Below are 14,840 nucleotides of genomic sequence, written 5' to 3'. Positions count from 1 at the left end.
TTTCTGTAAGCATGTTGAGAGGAAGTGCACTATACTGGGTCAGTTCTGTAATAGACTGGCCTTAGAATCGTATTAAAGTGTAGAAAATGTGAGTAATGACTTTGCTGCCAAAAAGGATACATACGGTTGAAATGAACAGTGAAAACTTGTAGGCACTATTAATGTGGAAATATTGTATAGGGGTATGACACAGAATTTCTGAGACAAGAGGACGTCACAGCTCTGGACAGAAAGGCATAGAATATATATAATAGGAGTGGGTAGTTTAGATTAAACACTGGCATAATGTAACATAATGTCACATCAAATTTTCACAGCACTGAGGTGGAAAGAAAATAAACTGAATGCCTTCATGTGCAAACTGATTATTCACACAGGCCAGCAGGTATTACCACTGGTCCAGAAATTTCTTATTTGCAAATATAGGAATAAGGAATACAAAGTTCCCTTTCAGATAACTATAACAGAAAACTTCTAAACTCTGGGACATTTGACTTGATATAAAGAAATAAGGTCATGATGTGCATGTGAAGAGTGATTGATGATCTGCTTCTTAACTATGAAGATTTATTTGTTGGTCTGACATATTTTTCAGGTTTGCAATATATTAAGATAAATCCTGCCAAATTACCTGTCATACATTCTCCAAGGACAGTTCCAGTAGTATTGCGAGATAAAATTGAAAGGGAATTATGAGTGTGATGAAGAAACAAATTGAGCCTAATGAGTAGGTGAATAATATAGCTGAAGAAACCAAAAAAAACTCCAAACCAATGAATATCAAAATCCAGAGCAAAGGAGAAAGGCGAACCAGTTCAACTGTAGCTCACTGCCAAATTTATTCAAAATAAAAAGGCGAAAAACATATGAGATCAAGTGCTGCCTGGATCAGTACCAGGCTTTAAGAAAAGCCTGGTACTGATCCATGAACTGGTTATCTGATTTTGATATTCATTGAATAATATAGCTACTTGGGTTAAGTCTGACATGATTCATATTTACATTGTTCTGCAAGAACTCAGCAAAGCTGTAAGCGATTACGAGAAAACATCATTCACTTCTTCCTATGTAACATTGTTTCTAGCATGTTAAATGCAAAGTATTTCTCTTAACTTCACAGTGGTCAAGGGGTCTGGCAAATTAGGCTAGATGAACACTTCCAAACTGTGTACATTTAATACACCTACAGGAAGATGCATACCTCTTTGACTTCTATTTGTATTTCATCAGTACATAAAGTGCTTCAGAGAAGTGTTGTGCAAGTGTTGTGCAGATGCTTGAAATGCCTGATAATACTGTTAAAGTCACTATTGATATTCTGTTTTTTAGGTACGATGAAAGAAAAAGTTGACAAAAGTATGACTGTGTTATCTGAACTAACTGACTGAATAACCCCAGGTTGTGTAAGAATAGAGTTATAGAGCTGGGATGCATGGGTTGTATTTCAGCTTCTAGGTTTTGAAATCAGATGATGAAAAGGTCAGAGCTGTATAGTCAGCAAACCAAATAATAAATAACCACATATATATAATTTTTGAACATGGTACAGTATTTATTAAGGTTTATACTAACTCTGCCTGAAATTAGTTTCTTCCCCATTGAGGAAATTATTGAAATAAGACATGCATGTATGTCACGAACTGGAAACAACTATGTATATAATTTCTAATCATAGTACATTGTTTTCTAAAGTTAAATACAAGTTTGTCTAAAATAAATTTGACCCATTTGAGGAAATTATTGGAACAGAATGTGGCATTTGTGGCATGAACTAGGATGATGAGAGAGAAAATATTTTTATTGTCTGGAATATTATAAAATGATGACAGCCAAAAAGGCAGTGAGGAGAAAATAGTTGTCCATTTCTCAAAAGTGCCAGAAAAGATATGGTCAGTTGCAAAAGAGCTGTTTGCATTTGTGTATGAACATAAAATCTTTCATCAATGTATTTGTGGAAATGAGTGACCATAAGTCATTCCGGAGTATTTTCAAGAATTTATTGCACAAAGCATCACCAAGGCTGCAAATAATACTGTTTCATTTGTAGAAATACCTGATAGTGCATTGTAAGCCAGATGCACACGAGTACTATGCTGATTCACTGAGAAAGAGGATTGGATGAGAAATAAACTGGAAGTCAATTGGGTTATACTGCAATTACATGTGACAGAAAAGAAGGTTGAATAATTTCTGTGACATTGTTAAGAAGACATGGAGATGAGAGTGCTAAAACAAGACTCCAAAAAGGGTTTACCAGGAATTTAAAATGCCTTTCCTAATGAAATTTAGCACTAACCTTTCATTTAGAAAGGAGACAAAGCTATATCTGCATAGCTGATTTATTGTTTGAGACAAGGACACTGATAACAGTTTCAAGTCAGTAGCAAAAGAAATGTTGACAATACACATGTCATTTGAAAGTAGTCAAATATGAAGAAAGAGCATGTGATATGTTATTTTAACCAGGCATGTCAATGCAGAGAACAACCAGTGCAGAACTGCTCTGTGAGTAATCTGTGCCATAGTATTATTCCAAGAGATCTAGGAAGACATTGACTTAGTGTTGATACAGATATTTTCCAGCAGCAAAAAAATATCTAGCTGATTATATGTTGACTACTATCTGACATTTTCTGAAGATGCAGTCAAATTATACTACAAGACCAGATGTTATCTATGCACTACACAGTGTAAATTATCATTTGCAAAACAAAGTATTCCTGATGTTATATCAGAGAGTGGTTTGGTCTAAAATATGCAAGTGCTAATTCAAGATTTGTACAGTGAAAAAGGAGTTTCAGCATATTACTTTGTCATAATTATGCAAGTTCAAGAAGAAAGAGCAGCTTAAGCCATGAAGCGCTTGATGAAGAAGTCACAGTGTTAGTGTCTCATAGATTTACTGGAATACAGGAATACTCTTCTGAAAGATGCCTATCTGAAGCTTACTCAGTTATTGATTAGTCAGACACCGAAAGGCAGAATTCCTATACTGACTTCATTGTTGACTTTGGAAAATAGAAGTCAGATAAGATATTTTTTTTCCTGATAAACAAACCAATACTTTATTCTCATTTGAAGAAAGGAGATAATGTGACAGGATACACCAGAAGCTGTTCTTTTGTTGAAGCATAAGCAGCCAAGATCATTTGTTGTGAAAAGATCAGCTGAGAAAATGAAGAGAAGAAGCAGGAGCAGGAGAGATCCATATGAGTTAAGGAATGTTTCTTAAAATGATTGTGATGGACAAAGAGACACATCAGCCAGCTACGTGATGTTCACAGAGATGCCTAGTAAAGTGACCAAAGCAATGTGCAATAACGTATATTGACATAGTATCCATAAAGTCTGTTACCAGAAGTTGTCATCAAAAAATGAGAGCCTGTATCAATCTTTATCTGCAAGTTCAACTGATACATTTTATTTCATGCTGTAGGTAACTTACGATGTTGAAGACCTTTAAGAATACTAGTTACAGTACACTCTATCAAATGCACAGGTTGTAGGCAGATATTTTAGGGTAGGAAGTTATCAAAAGGACCATTGCTGAGTGCAGGACTAAACAAGAGGAGCAATAGTGAATACTGCTTTCACTGAGGAGATGAGCTTGCAGCTGAAACTTTCAGATATTTTCAGCACTGGGTAAGAGTGTGTGTGTGTGTGTGTGTGTGTGTGTGTGTGTGTGTGTGTGTGTGTGTGTATGTGTGTATGCATTTGGGTCATCTCTGGTTAGGGTTAGAGTAAAAGCTGGGTAAGGAGATAGATTTAATACTATGTGTGTATTGTTATGAAGTGTGTGTGTGTGTGTGTGTGTGTGTGTGTGTGTGTGTGTGTGTCATGTTTAGTGGTAATGTTAAGGAGATGTTTTTAGTGACGTAATGAGTAAGGTTGGGTTTGGGGCAGGGTTAATGTTAGGGTAGGGTGAGTATGCATGAGTAAGGCGATGTGTGTGAGAGGGACAAAATAAATTCAGTTATTTCTTAATGATGAAAATATAGGGGAAAAGGAAATAGATACGTGGAAAAGGAGAACTACGAAGAAAATATAAAAAAGATAATGCATATAAATGTTGAGAACTGGGTTCTTGAATGTAACAGAGAAGGAGGACAGAAATTAGAGAATCAATGGTGTTGCGAGACTCAGCAATGAGCAATATATAACTTTTTTTACAAGATGTATTGTGAACAATGTATGGAAAGTGGAAGCAAACAGGTCCACTGGGAAAGGTATAGCTGTGGGGAATTTGTTGCTGGAAATAAAGCAATAGTGCAAAAGTAAGGGGACTGCAAAGGGGAGGGCGATAATTCACATATAATGATAAAATGGTCATAATGATTATAAGACTGACTAATGCATATGGTATTACTAAAAGAAATAGTACAACAGATAAAATACATGGCTATTTATGAATACAAAGAAACATTTTAATAAAGATTTGATGCAAAGTAGACCTGATCTAAAAAAGGTATGTATAACTATGTAAATTAATAACAAAATGACTACGGTGGTGGTGCTGTGGTAGTGTTGTCGCCTCACAGTATGACGTTGTCCTGTTCGATTCTCAGCTAAAGTGTCTTCTGTCTGGAGACATGCGTGAATGGACGTACCTTCATTGAAGGTTGTGCATCAGAGCTGGCAACTCGGTACGTAAAAATCTACTGCCAATCATTAGCGGACCGGAGTTCTGCTGTGGCGACCCCTAACTGGGAAAAGCCGAAAGATACAACAACAACAACAATAACAAAATGTAAAGTAGCAAATTATTGGGTGTAACGGACCATGCCTGCCCCTATTAAGTGTGGAAATAGAACCATGTCAAGGATGTATTTTTTAAATATTTAAAGAAGTTTGTAGAAACTCACTGCACTAAAAGTAAGTTTTGATGCTGTAAAAGTTTTGATGCTGTAAGAGAATGGTGTATATTTCTAACAGAAGTTTCTAACAGGAGAAATAGTGAAGTTTGGAAAAAATGGAATTTTATGAAAAAAAAACAAAATTGAGTGGCTACATAAATTAATGGCTGCATACTGTGAAAAGAAAGGATGTGTATAATCCAGAAATAAAAAGACAAAAGTATGAAATTACATAATATCAACCACTTGTTCTCAACATATACAGCATCTCATCAACTTAGACTTGCTCTCTAAAATGCAGTATGGCTTTAGGCCAAAGTACCATACAGGCACTGTCCTTCTGAACGTTTCAGCTCTAAGTGTTTGACACTGTATGTCACATGAAATTGGAGCATGTCCTGAAAGGCCATAGTTTCACTTCCATAGGTTCATCTGTAAATACTAAGCTAGCTGCTCTTGCTGGACATTTTAAGCCTAGCCAACTTCCTGTTTTGTGCTCAAATTAATGTATCATATTTGTTTATAGATTGGCCCTATCCATCCCATTTGGATCCTGCCAAGGATGTAACAGCTGGGCAGCTTCCAACACTTCTGTGCAACTTCCACATGACCAAAGTTTCAGGCAGCTTGAGCTGACCTTCCTAATAGACAAGTTTAGGTGTGTAGATCAACAGAGCTTCCCTGCCAGCAGAAAGAGGGAGGTTGAGCCCTGAAAGGCCAATGCTAGGAAGAACAAAAATTTAATCTCCATACTCTGGCATACAAATCACACCAAAAACAAGGAGGCTGGAGGGAGGGAGTGGTTACTGCAGCAGTGATCATTCTGACAACTAATGTTATGGTAAATTTTAATTACACAATTGTGCTATGTTCATCATATTGATCACTGCTGCAGTAGTCTTAGCTATATGGGTAGATTACCATAGTTAACTACATTTGGGAGGTGGAAGGAGGAGAGTCCAGGAGCCCTGGAGAATGGTCCTAGCAAAGCTTGATCTGGAGCTAGAGAAGGAATCAAGCTTATAGTGCTTTGTAAAAGTACGTACAGAGGACCAAGTAGCAGCTTCTAGTATGTTTCTAGAATCCAACATTTTCCAAAAAGCCACAGATGAAGCCAAGGTTCTGACAGAGTGGGCATTGACTCTACTTCATAGGATCATAGGAAGATACTAGGCTAATGGCCACAGGGCCCTTATAAGCCTAGCTAAATTCAACACGTGTTTCCAGGGGTGTCTCGTTCAAGCAGACACTAAAATCAGACCTATTGCCCTGTCCAAGAGGGACACAGGTAGAACCCCCAGGTTGAATTTCCAGTTACCCATCTGGTCATTCAAATTATGCTTAAATAGGGCCAACGAGGGGTTTTGTTTAATGTGAATAGGAAGCTTGTGTCAAAGGTGGGGCAACCTCTGTGAGGCAAATCTGCCTCTCCATCAAGTTCTGTTGATGTTACATACCAGGTTAAGGTCCTTTGAGTGAGTGACCCATACGCCATTTGATTTACGAATGTGCAACATTTCCATTAAAGCTGTCAAGTTTTTGATTAATTCTATCATCATTTTGTTGTCATGTTTATTTAAGTTTTGTTTGAGCATCAGTGAGACAGCCAAGAAGTTTTATAGAACTGATTTCTTTAATAGACAGCAAGTCAAGAGAGAGATTACGTGAAGGTGTGAGATTAGAATAATTCTAGTTATGGTGAGTATAACAAACGTTAATAGCCTTAGACAACCATTTGGAAGTAGTCTGTTTTAACACAGTTTGTCCTTTTGTCTTACCTTCACAAAAATAAACAATTGATCCAAAAAACTGAAAGATTTAGTTCTGTCAAGATAGTACCTGAGTTGTCTGTGGGCATCTGAGCTATGGAGTATCCATTCTCTCTCATTTCCATTTCTAAGGAGGGATTCTCTTGCTACACGATTCACAGAGGGAAGCAGTTAGATAGTTGCCACTCATTTTCTTGGCTTTTGACATAGATGTTCCCCAGAGCCCTATATTAATCTGTGTTCTTTTCACATTATATGTGAATTAAATGCTTAATCATTGTGGAATGTCGCTGCTCATTCAATATGCAACTAACTCTACTACTGTTTTAGCAGATGCTACTGTCAGATTTGTTAATTCAAGTTTGAAGCTGACCTTTTATTCATGGTAACTGTAGCTAAATGCAGAGAGATTGTACCTGAATTCTTCTAAAACTAAATCAGTGCTAGTCTGCTCCAGAGTCTTTAACTATTTTGCATCTGACTCTTGTAGTTTCACTAATATTGATGACAGTCAATGATACTCTTTGAGTCAGTCAGTCTCACACCTTCACATAACCTCTCTTGACCTGTTATCTATTGAAGAAATCAGTTCTATTAAACTTCTTGGCCTTTTCACTCAAACAAACTTAAATAAATATGCCAACAAAATGGTGATATAATTAATCAAAAACTTAACAGATTATACATAATAGGTCAGTCATTAACACCTACACTGTGTACACAGTCTGCATTCAAGAACATCCCTAACAAATATTTTATGCTTTCTAGCATTCAGAAGGTTACATGAAATATACATGAAGTCTGCACTTTGTGGTAACCTTTATGAATCTCCCTCGATACTTAAGACTGCAAGAAAATCATTTCACAGACAAAAGTGCTTAATCCTGTACCATTTTAGTGGATTAAAATTTTTTGGCTGAGTGTAGCTTTTTTGTCTGTGCTGCTTTATTGGATTGGTTATTGCTGATAGTTTCATCTACATTGCGTCTTTGGTTCTTGGCTTTTGTGTGATGTCTTCATCCAATTCACTTGTGGGTAGTAGCAGCCAAGGTAGTGTCAATCTGGAAAACATAGTCACTAGTGTTGGTTTGTTGACCCAGCTAGTGCAGGAATTAACATTAAAAGTTAATTCCATTAAACAGTTCCATGACCATGACCATGATTTTCTTCACACTCCATCCTGTTTGTTAACTGCTGCACAGAGAGGTTCACAGGACATTAGAGTTAACCAGCCAGCCATAGATAAGGATAAAGATAAACTGTTTGACTGGCTTAACAGCACCCTTGTCTTTGGCGATAGAGTTTCCAATGACACACCTTCTTTTAAACAGTTCATGGACAAATTTGAAAAAAAACTTATACAGGTGCTGCAAATTGCAACTAGAAAATCTTTACTTTCGTGAGTGTTTGAAAGTAAAGAGAATTCCCAAGGGCTTACAACTTTGGACATTTCCAATGGGGTTAAATGCTGAGTCTCCAATGTATAAAGATTTAGTTGTTTTATATGACAAGCATGCATGCAAACTTGTAGAATGTTTGGTCAGACACAATCAAAGGGAAACTTGACCAGCATATTACACAAGACTTGCTTTTTTCACTGTATAATAGTGATTATTTATGTATTTTCAATTGTATTGCGAAAGATATTTTTCACATAAAAAAAGAAAAGAAAAAAGTTTGAAAGGGACTGGATTGAGTATCTGGAGGCATGCGCCAATCCTAAACCCTCCATTCCCAGTAGGAGAAATTCCTTTTATCAGGGCAGCAATGAGGGGGCTTTTGTGGAGGAGGAGGAGTCTAACTGTTATGAACAGCCACCTTTAGAGAGAGATCTAGTTGGGAGATCAGAGCAATTGAAAAACAAGAGGGAATGGCAGCAGGATCTGCTAGCAGTACACCGAGCCATATGTAACTCCAATTACAAGAAGAACCAATGGAGTTATCAGAACAAGAGCTTTCATTAGATAGGGACTTATCTGTGGATTTTCTGGTGATTACCAATTTGGTTATCTGTGAATAATGATGCAGGTGACTTTTTTCTTTACAACTTGAGTAACTGTGTATGCACTGCTGACCATGCCAACCTTTTAAGTAGAGGGTTTACATTTGTCCCTCATTCGAGTTTTAAAATTGAGAGTTTATTGATTGACTTAAAGATATATTTGAGGAAGCTAAACCTTCATTTAATGTTTGATAAGAACCAGCCTGGTTTTGAAGAGATTTCTTGCATCCAAAAAAGTACATATAACCCGCCCCTTGCTTTACTCTTACTAATTTTTGAAATATTGGTGGAACTTGATTTAAGACCTTTACATCATCTCAATCTCAAGTTTGTGGGTGGTCACAATTGGAAGTCCCATGAGTTTGTCTTGTTGTTAGAACTTGCCAATGATAAAAGTTTAAGGGTAATGAAACCAGACCGGGGGGCATGTTTTTTATGAACAAGGGTGATTATTTAAACAGGATGAACAGTTATCCTTTAGACTGTGATTTATATGAGGAAACATATCTCAATATTATACTCTTGGCCTACAGAAAGATTGATTATTTGTGCAGGATTTATCGGATCAGGATGAAATTGGTCTTGAGTTGTTTGAGTATTTTCATGTCAAGTATCCTGTAGTGCCTTGTATTTTTGGAATTCCAAAGATACATAAAAGCACTACTGACCCACCAATGAGACCCATTGTTAATGCCAGGAAGTTGAAAACTCAACCCCTTGGTAAATATATTGATTAGAAGTTGAAGAATTCATTAGACTCCTTTCACCATCTCTGCTGTGACTCCTGGAATGAAGATAAGGAACCTCAGTTATTCCAGTAATGTTGTTTTCCTCACGGCTGATGTAGTGGAGTTATTTAATGTTATTCCTCATTCAACTGGTTTAGCTTGGTTTCATGACTTTCTTCCACCAGTTTTGATATCAGTGATATCAATGTTCTGGACACTTGTATGGAAATTGTTTTTAAAACAATTTTGTGTTTTTGGAGGGACAGTATTTTTATCAAGTTAAAGGTGTGGCTATGAGGGCCTCTTGTGCCCCCATTTTTGCCAACATCGTCCTCCTTCAATGGGAAAAGCACTTTTTGTTTGAAAGATTTTCCATCAAGGCTTGGAAGTTATACCTCCAATATTTAGACAACATCTTTATTGTGTGGGACAGGCCTGCCAGTGAGATCACTAGTTTTATTCATTACTTGAATTCCACCGTGTCATTTCTTAGATTCCCTTATTCTTTCAGTCTTGATAGTATAAGTTATTTAGAGGTCAAGATTTCAAAAAATGATCTGGAACAATGTTTTGTTAAAACAATTTACAGAAAACCCAAACACTGTAATAGTTTGTTACATTATAAGAGTAGCCATCCTGAGCATCAACAACGAGGTATAGTTAAAGGTCAATACATTCAATTGGCCAGGATGGTCTCTGATGGCAATCAGTTTACATTAGAAAGTAAGATATTGGGAGATATGTTTTTATTGAGGGGTTATCCTGAAAACGTGGTCTCTAATGTAATGTTGGAAGTGGTTATCAAGAGGGAGAAGGGAGACATTCAACTGTTACTAAAAATACTTTTAATTTAGGGGCAGAAATGTTCAATCACATTACCGCTTTGACAAGTAATCATCACTTGCGCCTTGTAACAGAATATTGGTTGGAAGATTTTTATATTAGGGATTTGTTGAGGAAGAACTGGTCTATTTCTTCTTGTTTTAATGACACTCTGGAAAAGACTGGGCACAGGCCATTTTTTGTTTACCGGAGAGGTAAATCTATCAAACATTGATCAAGGTGGCTTCATTAGCAACAAAAAAACTGGCACTTCCAAATGTGGATTTTGTAGCCAATGTGAATGCATTTTGGTTACTGAACAGGTAATGGTCAATGGAATTAAAATCAGAGCTAAGTCTCATTGTAATTGTAATACACAGGGAGTGGAATACCTAGCTGTTTGCCAGATATGTAATGACTTTTAAGTCATCAAAACATAAAGAAGGTTGAGGGAGAAATATATGAACACCTTCTGGATATAAGGAAGGTGAACTTAAAGAACTCTTTGGCCAAACCTATAGTAACTCACACTGATCATAGTTTTTTGTGTTTTCTGCTTGATCTCATTGTGATTAATCCTGGGGTGGGGGACCATGGGAAGGTTTGATTGAGGTTGGAGAGTTGAGGTGGCAACTCAATTAAATGCCATGGTCCCCCCGGTTTGAATGAACACATTTCAATAGGATGTTTACTTAGGTTGAAATCTTATATAATTTGATTTGTCGTGTCTTTTAACACTGGTTTAATTACCTCTGTTTTATGACTGGGTATGTACAGTTATGTGATATACAGGGTGGGAAATTTAAATGCTTATACAGATTTGATTAATGATTCTGAAGAAGTCTGGTTTCACAGACGAAAGTGCTTAATCCTGTACCATTTTAGCATACTAAAGTTTTCTGGCTGAGTGCAGCTTCTTTGTCTGTGTGCTTTATTGGATTGGGTTATTGCTGATAAAATCAGTAGGAAAACTAAAATTAGGAGCAAGAAGGTGTGAGTTGGACTTGTGTCGTCTGTTCACTCAGAACGGTGAAAACTTGGTGTAGGTGTTAATGAATCCCAGGGAGAGTACCGCCCCCACTTCATGCCATGCTTTCCACAACTAATTCATACTTCCTTCCATTTCTCCTGAGAACCCCTATCCTGAGCTGCTCCATCTTACTAATGTGTACTAAACCTAACCCTAAACTTAACCCTACACCTTACCTTAGCAATAACCCTTTCCATCACCCATCTACTAATTCAAAGTGTGGCTGCAGCTAGTTCTAAGGTTTTGGTTACCTTACCTCAAAAAGGAAACTGTTTTAATTTTGAGATTGGTTGTTGTTTTGTTGAGTTGTTTTTTTTTTCTTTTGCAAGTATATTTTTGGAATGCTGGCACTGATCATTTGTGTTACAGTGCTTTCACATTTTTACTTCATCACATACTCATTCATATGCATGCATGTAAATATGAACTTATATGACACAATACAATAATGCAGCATTGGGATTGTTGCCTCACATGAAGTGATACTTCAAGTTTGATTTGTTGGCTGAGGAGTGTTCTTTGCAATGTTTGCATGTCTTCCCTGTGCTTGTGTGGGTTTTCTACAAATACTTCAGCTTCCTCCCACGTTCCAAAAACAGGCAGTAGATGGATTGGGCACACTAAACTGGGTATAGGTGAGACAGTTTGTGTGTTTGTGTGTGTGTGTGTGTGTGTGTGTGTGTGTGTGTGTGTGTGTGTGTGTGTGTGTGTGTGATATGATGAACAACAAGAGACAAGGTCAGCCACCTGTTGTTGTGAACATTGGCTCTAGATGATTGTCACTGTTGATGTGATGCCCTGACCTCATGTGCAAAAGTGGGAAAAGGAGTTGTGGATGGATGCATGACTCTTGATCAAGCAACATACATTCTGCAAATTTTTAAAACTTTGAGGTGCTCGATAATATTGTTAACCTGTCAGCAATAAAGCATTCTGTTTTTATGGCAAATCTGGATGTATGTAATTTATGGGAGGGAAGAGACAGAACAAAAGCTGCATTAAGATTTTGGTATAGAATCTGGAAGTGATGATACAGAGAGTAGGAACTAGAAGGTAAAAGCAGAGCTGAATGTAAGCTTGTTAACTAGAGAAATTGCTTTCTTAATAAATTAAAAAGTGAATATTTATTTTGCTCATTACTGTGGATTTTGCAACAGGTGTAAGGCTACTGGAAGTGTTAAAGGTAAGATCAGCAGCCCAACCAGCTTACTAATCTGGGAGTCACATATAAAATCAATATGATACAGTGTGAAGAGGAAAAATGGAGGAAGTGGTTTGGGAATGATAGATATAATAGAATGTATAAATAATGTAATTTATTTTATTTTTATTTTACATTTATTTACAGGGAGAGTCTGACTGGACACATGTCCTTTTTCAGCAAAGGCCCGGGGAGAAAAGCGCCACATTGAATATTTGAAATACAATATATCAATAGTATACATAGGACAAAGAAATTAAAACACTAGCTTAGACACAGTTTGGACAAGCAGCTATACATAAAGGCTAATTAATTGATTACTAAGTTTAGATAGCACGCAATAAGTTTTAACCAAATCAATAAGAAGCAAAAGATTAAACAATAAGTAGAGAGAGACATTACATCACTATACATTTCTGTATAAATAGAGAAACCAATATGACATTATACAATTTCTCGGTTTACTATGGAAATGTCAAATGCAATAAGGTCTAATGGTCATTTGATTAAAATATAATGTCAAAAAGTCAAAACATTGAAAGTGAATAATGTCGAAAATCATTTAATTGAAAAACAATTAGCCCATCTCTACTATTTATATATGCCCCCTGCACCTCCCTACTTACATATACCAACTCCGAGATCGCACTACAGTGGAGAAATGGGCAATTCGACATTATGAGTTCCGACTAAAACAGTTTCAACTTTTTAATTCCTGCAGATAGTATTTCAACCAATTCATGTTTGACCATTTAGCGTTCGACATTTTCATAGTAACCCAATTTCTCACTATAGTTTACAAAGAAATTGAAATGTCTAGTCTTAATATGTCATCAGCTCTACAGTGATATAGTACTGTGTAATGTTAGTATGCAAAAAGACATAGGTAATAGAACAGACACAGTAAGTAAAGCAAAGGTAGTATCATAGTCAGAGGGAGTGGTTAGTCTGGAGCAGAGCCAGGACACAGCTATTTTTTGAATGTGTTTCTTAGTGCTCTTTTAAACTGGGCTAGTGATATAACAGTTGTAATGTTTTCCAGTAGCAAATTCCAGATTTTTCCTATATAATTTGAGAAGAGGGAATCTCCTGCTTGATTTTTGGTTGTATTGATTTTTATGTGGTATTTGTTAGTGGAGCATAGGGTTCTGTTAGTTGCATATGGTTGAAGTAATATTTGTAGGGCAGGTGTTTTCTCAGGTTCATAGTGGATTTTATGGGTCATGGTTAACTGTTTGTAGTAAAGGAGGTGGGGGGAGCTCTAGCCAGTTGAGTTGCTTGAGTGCTTTACAATGGTGAGCTCTAGCTGGTAAGTTTGTAGCATATCTGGCAATTTTGTTATAACAGGATTCAAGTTTTGCTAGCTCTAATTTTTTTAGATTGGTGAGTATGGGAGCTGTTACAGCAGTGTGGAGATTAAGTGAGATTGGGCAATGGTAGCTTTTGTATTTTTAGTGAAGTACTGTTTGCTCCTATTCAATGTTATGAGTTTTCTGTGCACTTTTTTACTGTTTGGAAAATGTGAATATCAAATTTTAAATTGCAATCAGTTTCAACTCGTAAATGTTTGGTATATAGTAATGGGGAGATAATGGTGTTATTTAGTGATACAATGTTGTAGATCAAATTGTAAGTGAAGTGTGCTGTATCTTTAAGAAGCATGCCAGGGCTGTACATGCACATATAAATTCCAGACATGTGCACTACCTAGTGCCATTTTGTAAGAGCAGCCACAGTGAAAGCATGCATGATCGCAGTTGTTAGTTTGTATATAAGTTACGTAAGGTAAAGACAGTAAACTTTTATAGTAATGTGTTTGTATAGAATAAAGCTGCTTGAACAGAACTCACGAAGACTCTTCTTTTGTGTTTACAGTAGGAGAGTGACATGATGTTAGAACCAGGATCGAAGAGAATAAAATCCAGAGCCATGAAGTGCAGAGTCAACAGTGAAGGCAAAACCAAGAGAAACGAGCACAAAAAGAGCCAGAAAAGAATCAAAGGTAATGAGAAGTAGCACAAACTGTTTATTTGATAAAAGAGATAAAACGGTATTACAAGGGCACAAACCGCATTACTGAGCAAGCGGAAGGCACAAAAAGTTTGTTGGATGAAAGAATGTTTAAAATAAAGGTATTTGTTGAGACGATTAACAGTAAAGCAAAATGAGTATGTTTAAAGATAAAATGAGCATGTTTAAAGTAAAGTGAGTGTGTTCAAAGCAAAACTGTGCATGTTTAGAGTAAAACGAGCACAAAAAAGTACATTGGGAGTGAAAGGGCTTAAACGAGCAAAATGCATATAATAAGGCAAAACAAAGAAAAGGCACATTAAGTAAAAATAAAGCATGGCGACTGCATGTGTTTTGGTAAAGTGCTATGTTTTGGCATAACTACGACTTTGTATTGTATCAAAGGAGTAACTAAAGTTATTCAA

At 36.6% G+C, this 14,840-nt stretch overlaps 1 protein-coding gene across 3 annotated transcripts in view; it reads right to left on the bottom strand.

Moving 5' to 3' along the window:
• BSND (barttin CLCNK type accessory subunit beta) overlaps window positions 1-14,840 on the bottom strand; it is a 216,891-nt gene that overhangs the window by 94,245 nt on the left and 107,806 nt on the right. The gene's annotated exons all lie outside the window — the stretch shown is intronic.

This window comes from Protopterus annectens, chromosome 10.part0 (assembly GCF_019279795.1).
Source record: "Protopterus annectens isolate FY-2018-M chromosome 10.part0, PAN1.0, whole genome shotgun sequence".
NCBI classification, from domain to species: domain Eukaryota; kingdom Metazoa; phylum Chordata; order Ceratodontiformes; family Protopteridae; genus Protopterus; species Protopterus annectens.
This window is presented reverse-complemented; position numbering and strand designations above follow the sequence as displayed.